The following is a 9832-nucleotide window of genomic DNA, read 5'->3' as shown; positions in this document are numbered from 1 at the left end:
TTGTGACAATTTTCCAAAAATATGTAAATAGATAGTTTATAGAATCAGAGGAAATTGAAAATACTAAAATCTATAATTACAGATTCACGCTTAAATTGTAATTAAATGAACTAGACATAATAATTAAGTTTATTAAATAGAAAGATACTCTATTCAGTTTGTAGTTAATCTCAATACTAAAATCAAATAAAAATTTTTACTTAAAAAAACATCAAACAGTCTTTAAACCTAAAAATTAGGCATGCAAATTGTTGGATGGCAGATTTGAAAGAAGCCATAAACGAATACATAGCAATTGAAAATTTTATACATTTTTCAAAGAATTTTTAAAATAGATATTTTCTCAAACCTACCCTCTCATTTTAGATATTTTCTACAAGTTCCCAATCTTTTATATAGTATAAAGAGAGAAAAATTATGCTAGTAATTAAATGGTAATAGGTTAATATTTTAGTATTGTAATATAAATAATGCAATAATTTTTATTTTAATATTTTCACATATTTATCAGGAAGTCATTCACATACACGAAATGATGCATTGTTTCATTTTATAACTACTTTTATCGGATTAAATTCTCTGAATTTTATTTGTACTTTTTCTTTAAATTTGGATCACATGAATTTATTTCATGTAAGCAAAAGTAATATTTTGTTTTACTTTTACACTTGCATCTCACACGTGCAATGAAAAAGTCGTTGCACTAGTTTGATGTCTAGCCACCTCCATCCTGAACATATTCATCCAATTGACATCAATTACATTTAATAGGTTCAACAGAAAAATACTATGGGAGAGTTACATGTCCACTCAATAAAGGGCAATATAGTAGTTTATAAAAAAATGTAAGGGTAAAAGGGTATGTAAAGATGTTTAATTTTAAATATAATATAGATAGTGGACAAAAATATCCATTTAGAGAAATCTATACGATTATGGTGTATTAAAAAAATATATAATAAACAAAACCATCCAAACAAAATAAATAAGGTTGTTTTTAAATATAGTAAAATGAATCAAAATATTTATAAATATAGCAAAATTTTATTTTATTTTTTGTTTGAAAAAATCAAACGAGGTAGACCTCATCAGGCCCAGAAAGGGCAGTGCATGATACAAATAATTAGCATATGGTTAACCTAGCCGTACGTGTAAAAAATGCATCTTATATCTTCATAAATACGATGTATATACAAAATAAATAACAACCTCTATGACTCTACGTGGGAAAATGATAGGCATATTCAGATCTCCTTCAAGTTTTGTCATAATTAATGCTAAGTTTGTGCCATTTCCTTATATAGAACTGTAATGCGTGGGACATTTTAGCTAGCTGAAAAGATTTACAAAAGCATTATGATAAGAAACTTGAATTAGGGGAGGGTGCAAATAAATAAAAACCGATTACATACCCTTTGTGTTCAAATATGTACGTATTCTTTAGTAATTATTTTGTTTTTATTTTTGTTTTTCAAAATTAAGTTTATGAACACTACTTCTACCTCCAAATATCTTCTTTCGCTATCTATTTTTGACCAATAACTTAAAAACCAAACCAAATTTTAAGAACTAAAAAAAGTAGATTTCAAAATTTTGTTTTTATTTTTGGAATTCGGCTAAGAATTCAACCATTGTATTTAAGGAATATGCAAATCATGTTAAAAAAATGTGGATGAAATTGACTTAATTTTCAAAAATAAAAACAAAAAACCAAATAATTATCAAACTGAACCCAAATTATCAAGTAATGTCATCTTGAGGCTTGAAGAACAGTCACATAAACACTCATCTCTGGGAGAAAGAATAGCAAAAGCGTTGATGAAAATTACTGTATTTAGTTAAATTTTCTTAAAAACAAGGCAAAAAGGAAAGTATGTTGATCTAGGGATAGGGACACTACAAATCTGATAATTAATTAAGAAAAAGAAATAGAATTTTAAGTTTTCAAGTCCTAAAGTAAATCGAATCTCAAACCAAATTTGTTTGTTTATTTTTTTTCAAAACCACCTAAAAAGGAATCCACTTACATCTTCCATGAATCATGTTGCAACAGAAATATAGGGTATTCGTCAATGTAAATATGGAAAAACTTAACAAGTCGTGGGCTCCTCCAAAGAAATCAGTGACTATATTTTAATAAATTCAAAAAGTAACTATCTTTCGAAACTACACTCACATTTCAACCATCTCTTTATAATTTTTCAATATTGTTTTATGGAGTGAGTTGACATTGGGCATGGGATGGGCCCATTGTGGGCCACAAGGCCATCCACTCTCGATGAGGAAAAGATATAAACCCCTAAAACTGTTTTTACTAGTTATTTATGCTTAAACCTTCTTAATTATGTGTTTAATGTCATAGTAAGTATATGTTTATGATAATTGTAATGTTTGTAATAATATAAAGTGTAAGGGCATATATGTGATGTTAAGGAGAAGAAAATTTCTAAGCGTTATAAGATGGGCTATGGCCGTTTTGAAGGTAGGAAATGTTCTAAGTATGAAGTGTTGAGCTCTCGGATGAATTGAAGAGGAGCTCAAAATGGAAGGTCCATGTGACAAAGTCATGTCAATGTATACGGCCAACCCTTCCAAAATGCTATGTGACCAAGTATTTAAGGAAGGGAAACTATACCCAAGTATAGCCCATGAAGTAAGTGGAAGTTCATGAAAGAAGTCAAGTTAGCTGTCGAGTTTTATGTGTAGCCGAGGCTAGTGAAAGAGGTATACGACCAACTTCACCTAAGGTTGAGAAGGCTAGTATAGGTGGCATGCAAATAGCTAAGTTGCCTAGACAAGCACTCCAAAGGGGACGCTAAGACAGAATACTAGGATGATCGCAAGAGAATTAGGCCATGAAGTGTAGAAGTTGGCAGGTAAGACTACCATGGACAGATGCAATGATGGACCACTCAGTTGATGTGAAGAGGTGTGTTAAAGAAGTAAAGATTGACAACGTAAGGTGTGCTAAGAACAACTAAGACGCGGTGATGCGATTACGGCTAGGAGTATGCGATAACTAGTGATGGGGCCTAAGTGATTGCAAGCTTTATGCGATGAAAATTAAGCTAAGCATTCAACTTAATCACCGATTAGTAGGCTAAGTGGTAGCCTTAGAGATGCTAAGTTAAGGATTAGCATGCTAGGTGGCGTTTAGTTGAGATAAGCTCATATGCAAGCTCAAGTATAAATATAGCTTACAAAGAATGAATTGGTTTTGCAAATTTCCAATGCCTAAAAAGAAGGGTGAGTATCATTTGAAGCTCTCAAAGTATTAAGAGATTGTTGAACAAGCTTGAAGGAACTTAAAGTTTTTCAGCCAAATCAAGAGGATTTGATGCTCAGATTCTAAAGTTAGCATGTTAAGAAGTTTTTTAGCACATTCATGGAAAGAAATTTAGTTAACTAATGGCTAAAATTAGAATTATAAGGTTTAAAAGATTAGAATTTGAAATGATGTTATGGATGAATGAGTAGGTAGCTGCATACAAAGAGGAAGCAAATAGTTGGCTTGCCATAGAACATGCATGGGTGTGAAGTAAGGCATGCGGAGGTTGATTGACGCATAGACACAGAAGTGTGTCCTCGTGACCATTGAGCACCCAATAGAAAAGGTAGTCAATCTTTAGCCAAGAGGAAGGTAACATGACTAAGTATAAGTGATGCAATGAACTCAGTCATGATGCGATAATGATAAGTTAAGAGTTATGTTAAGCTCAAAGGGGAGTTAATGATATTAACACAGGGACCTTTTCTTATTACAGGGCAGGCACAAGTGAGAGAGGCTTACAGACCCCTTGGATAAGTAGCTTAAGATAGTAAGTGCAAGTTTTTTTACGATGTTTTCCAATGCTAGTTTTCTTGAATGAATTTCAACGCATGTGCAATTCGTATGAAGTTTTATATCATGGTTTTCTCTAAGCATGCCTTAAAATGAATGTTGATTGCATGATCATGCTTTTTAATGATGAAGTTATTTATGAGTTCAGCATGTATTAGTAAGCCTATGTCCATGTTTCATAAGCATACTTGATGTTATAAGGCACTATGCAATGATATACAATTTATGAAGTATGATCAACTCAAATGAGTATTCTGTTTTATGTTCATTAAATGTTTTTAATGTTGCGCCTTATATGTTCACTATTCAGAATTATTTAAGAAGTTAATGCTCAGGTGGTTCACCATGTCTCTTTAACCCTAAGTTGTCTGTACATGTCATGGGGTTCAAAATAGAATTTTGAGTTCAGGGTTGTAAATATAAACGTTTAATATCGTTATGTTTGTTATGTAAGTAAATGTGAATTTATTTGCATGGTAGCACCTGAGTTAATAAGTTGGTGTGGAAGTTATGCATATATTGAGTATAAGTTATGAACTGTATCTTAGGTTAATAATGTTGGGATTGATGCTCTAAATCTCGTAGGGTTCTGTAGTTTATAAACTCTTATATGAATAAACAGTTTTGTGATATATAATATGAGATATTTTATTCACTTCAGTCACAAAATATGAGATATTTTAGTCACATTAACCACAAACCAATAAACTAAGATCCTTGGTTATCGTTGTAACTTAAGCATGTATGTCAAGACATACAAGTGGATCGTGTTTTAAGTGATAACCTAAATGGTCTGTAGTATATGGATAAAGGAGGAAAACCTTATCCCGGTGACACTACGAGTGTGGCCCGTTTTATAGGTGTTACAAATGTTGTAAAGTGCTACAAACGGTCTGATCTTGATCATTTGTGTATTAAACATGCGAGCGGGGATACTCTATACAAAAGAGTTTGTATAAGACCGGACCACAAAATGTTTAGTCTTGTTATATAACGTCGTTCACGACAAAGACTTTCATTTCACTAGGATGACTATAGGTAACATGTCCTTAATCCTGAGTGAGTTGTGAACTTCTGCCTATGAGGGCGGTCCTTTGATTTGCATGGGTGTGAGTGGCCAGATCGCCCACTTAAACCTACCACTTTGGGAATTCATCTGATTAGGGAGCTGGGAACTCAGCTACACAAGACGAATTCACTCCTTCCCCGAAGCAGGGGTAAGTAAATAAATTGCTCCCTTAAGGACTGATTCTAGGGCTTGAACAATGTGGCACCACACCTTTTTTTGGCCCAAGAAGGGTTTAGTCATAGTGGGACTCTGATGTATTGTTCATTAACGGAATCAGTGGTACTTAAGGAGTTAGAGGTAACTATTGGGGCAAAACGGTAAATTGGCTTAACTGTACTTACGAGCGATTTTTGAAGGGTCACCATACTGTTGATTGGTTATATCCGATGGACACAAAAATATATCTGTAGTGCGAAGAGTGCAGCTGTCGATCTTTAGTGGAGTGTCCGACAATTAACAGATGGTGGATATCGTGATTAAAGAATTTAGTCAGTTATTCAGATACCATTGGAGCTTCAAGCTACAGGTCCATAAGGTCCCTTTGGTAGCTCAATGGATTCATGTTGAGAATCAGTTTTTGGGTTAATTTGAAGTATTCAAATTAACAAAAGGGAATTTTATTATATATGATATAATTAAATTCGTTCAATTATATATGATATAATTGATTTTATGTATTTGATACATTATTTGATTGGAGGAATTAATATAAATATGATTTGTATTAAATGCCATAAAGAAGATCAAGAACTATGGTTTATATGTTACATATGATATAATATTAAAACTATAGGTTATAAATATAATATGATAAATTAGTTATTATATTTATTTATAACAAATTAATTATGAGATAATTGATTTTAGTTTTTTTTTCCCCTCAAAATAACCACCTTAGTGGGGAGGTTTTAATCGGTTTATGGCTAACTGATGGATAAAATGAAAACCGTTTTCATTTTTTCATTCCATGCGAAAAAGGATCAAGTAATCAGATTACTATTTGAGAGAGAAAACGATAAGAGTGTCGAGTGTTCTATAAAAGTGTTGAGTATTTTATACGATAGTTACTCGCTTCCTAAACGATCGAGTACACAAGTCTATACGATAGGCTTATTCCTTCTCCCACTTACTCAATCATCTACTCAATCGTCCAATTCCTCCCTACCTCTATCCAAATTCATACAGAGCCCATACCTCCTGGATTCTCACATCGAGAATACCAAGGTAGCCGAGTGGTAGTGTCAAGTTTCCGTTCGAGGGTCGAGGATTGAGTTTTACTCAATTGTGATTGAGGATTTGCCAGTTCGTGCTGTTTGCTGGGTTTCCTAACCTGCCGTTTGCATTGTTGGATGCTTTGTTGATTGATCAAGGAAATACTAGAAGAAAAAAGTTCTTCAAAGGTATGTTTACTCGATCCTTGTTATTTAACTTAGAAGCATGCTATAATTTACTCTTTAATGCCTAAGTGTTCTGTTTGATTGTAAATGTTCTTATTCTTTCACGATGGAATTTGGAACGATCTGCTTCCGCTTATTGCTTCTCTAGATTAGAGTTCCTTCAATTGTATCAGAGCCAGGTTGTTATGATATTCCAAATTCCATTGATGTATTGAATTACATTTGCAGTTCTTGGTGGGTTTTATGTTTCTACAATGCATTTAAGTTTTAGATGTAGTTGTGGATTGTGAATTGATGGATGTTTATGGGATAATTGCTTCTGTTTATGCTTTCTTTTACATTTCAAAGTTAATTTTGTAAGAACCTCTGCGTTTTTGGCATAATTAACTTTTCTATCGAGTCTGTATTCAAGTTTTAGTTTGTTATTTGAGTCGTTCGTGATGAAGCTTCAACGCATGGAGATGTTGTTCACTTCGAGAGGAAGACCAAAGGTTGCATCGTGTAGCACAGGTTAAACGATCGTTTAGATTTGGCTATGCGATCGTGTAGAAAAGTTCTACTCGATCGTGTAGCATTTGCCAAAACAGATCGTATGGCTGATGCTATGCGATCGAGTAAAGAGTTTACTCGATCGTTGGCTACTCGATCGCGTGGATGCTGGGGGTGAAAGATCGATGATACTCGACGCATGGTAGGCGCGCGCACTAAATGATCGAATAGGCCAGCATGCTCATCGCATAGTCATTGGCTACTCGATCCTCAGTATGAGATACTCGGCGCTTGCTCCTCGATCATTTAGACGATCATGCTTCATCGCATAGTTGTCATCTACTCGATCGTTTAGGCATGCGTTGCACGATTGCCTGGCCTTCATGCTTCAACGCATAGTCAAAGGCACTCAATCCATGCTACACGATCATTTATACTTGATCAGCATTACTTGAAGATCACAAGGAGCTGGTGCACGATCAAGAAATGAGGCTTCATCCGGGTGGTTCAAGACCCAGTTCAACTGTTTGAACCTGTTGACTCGATCATTTATGTAATAGATAGCTTTTATTTTTGGTTTTTTAGGCTAATTGTCCCAATCCATCAATTTTTAATGAATGTAAAAGTGGTGTATGTTTAATTATATGTCATAATGTATGTCATATAGTTTTAAAACCCACCATAGGTTATGCATTTTTTTCTCATGCATCATCTTTATATGATTAAATTACATTAAAGCGTGCTCATGCATCATATAATATAAGAGTTATAATATATGAATGCATTAAGCATATCCATGCATCATCTTTATATTATAAGTGTTATAGTATAAGGGTGTATGAAAGCATGTATGCTTAGTTCCATTACAAGTTATATAAGAGTTATGTATAATAATGAATGAACATTGCATGAAGCATGACACTTAGGTTAATTTATAAAAGTTATAAATACCTAGTCTAGCTTAGCAATGTGGTTGGTTTTAGTTGTTTCATTTTTTGTAAGAGTTATAATTAATGAAATTAGAACTAAAATCAATAAGAAAGACATGCATGCAAACTTGGGCTTTAATCATTTTTTAAAAGAGTTTTAAAATTTGATTGAGATAGACTTAAGATCACAGTTCTAATGAGATTAGAAACCTATGTTTAATCTTTTAATTCGGTTTAATAGGATTAAATTGACTAATACAAGATTAAATATGTACCAAATCTATCTATAAGGGACCTTTTGTCTAAGGCGGGTTCTGGCTAGATTGAGGTATTTAAGCTGATGGAAATGGAACACATATTTGGGAACCTACCTGGAAAGGTGAATTAGATAGATTTGCTACATGCATGCAATTTTGATGAAAGTCTATTAAAGAGTTTAATGAGATTTGAATCAAACTTGTTTAATTATCAAAAGAAAGTGTTGTTTTTTTAGCAAATTAAACACCCACTTAATTAAAATCAGTAGCCGGATTTACTAAGTTAATAAAACCCTAGGTAGAACATTCAGTGGGAAGTACTTGGGATATATGATACTTCATTTAAACCTCTACACGTTTCTCCCTAAAAGTTCACAACATGAGATCTATCCTCAGCCTCGAGGCACTCTAAGAGTGTCTCTCTATAGGATGGTGTTTCGATAGGTCAATACCAAGGTGAATGGAGAGAATGTTCATAGTAAGTGGGAGTGGGACGTGTGACAACATATCCCACGGTCTCTCTTATTAGGGTGGATAACATTTCCATGCATCGCCTCGAGGCACCCTGGGAGTGTCCCCCTAAGAGATAGTTGTATTTACACAACTCTTTATCTGATCTCCTGAAAAGGATAGGGTTGCTTTAGTCTCTTGTCCTAATTTACTTTTTCCCTACGGTGGGCGCATTAGGGCAGGAGTCTAAGGCCTAAAATGAGGGGGTTACACTTACGCAAAATTGTTAAGGTTGTTAACAAAATTTGGACCGAACAATAGTGACTGTTAGAGTCAGTTGCAAGGAGTTGTTTCTGTCTAATGGTTTAGAATGTCTCATCCCAGTGAAAGGACACTCGATCACCCCATCGGTGACTTTTGTCCTGCCTCGCTGGGGCATCATTGCAAAATAGATGTCACTTAAGGTACAATAGAACTATTTTGCTAAAACCTAATTGGTGTTAAAAGTGGTAATGATAAAAGACTCATTAGTTTGTTCTTGTTTCAGCAACTTTTAAAAAATGGAAACCGTTATTTTAGCTCTGTTAGCCATCGATAAATTGACTGGCGAGAATTATGCTAGTTGGAAGAACACGATAAACACGATACTAATCATCGATGACCTCAGGTTCGCCCTTATAGAGGATTGTTCTCCTATTCCACCTCAAAATGTCGCTCGAAATTTTCGAAAGGCGTATGAGAAATGGACACAAGCGAACAAGAAGGCCCAAGCATACATTTTGGCCAGCCTAAATGATGTTTTGGTCAAGAAGCATGAGCCCATGGTCACTGTACATGAGATCATGGAGTCCCTGAGAGGAATGTTCGGAAAACCATCCACGCAACTCAGGCATGACGCTCTTAAGTTCATCTTCAACTCCAAAATGAAGAAGGGAACATATGTTCGTGAACATATTCTGAACATGATGGTCCACTTTAATATGGCAGAGATGAACAAGTCTTGCATCGATGAGGCCAGCCAGGTTAGTATAATTTTGGAAACGTTGCCAGAAAGTTTCCTACACTTCGTAAGCAACACTGTTCTGAACAGGATTGATTACACTCTTACAACTCTCTTCAATGAGTTACAGACATCCCAATCCTTGCTGAAAAGCAAGGAGAAGAAGGCTGGTGAGGCAAATGTTGCTTCTGTTAGGGTTGATGCCCTAAAGTCTCGTGTTCTATATTTTGTAAACAGTATATACGAACACCAATGATTGTTAATATATGATATTTACTTCACATCTTGTTGTTTTTTCTAGTTATTTGTTTTATTTGCTTTACCACAAACCAATAAACATAAAATCCCTGGTTATCTGTATGTGATTCAAGCATGTATGTGGTGACATACAAGTGGATCA

Source organism: Benincasa hispida, chromosome 8 (assembly GCF_009727055.1).
Source record: "Benincasa hispida cultivar B227 chromosome 8, ASM972705v1, whole genome shotgun sequence".
NCBI classification, from domain to species: domain Eukaryota; kingdom Viridiplantae; phylum Streptophyta; class Magnoliopsida; order Cucurbitales; family Cucurbitaceae; genus Benincasa; species Benincasa hispida.
This window is presented reverse-complemented; position numbering follows the sequence as displayed.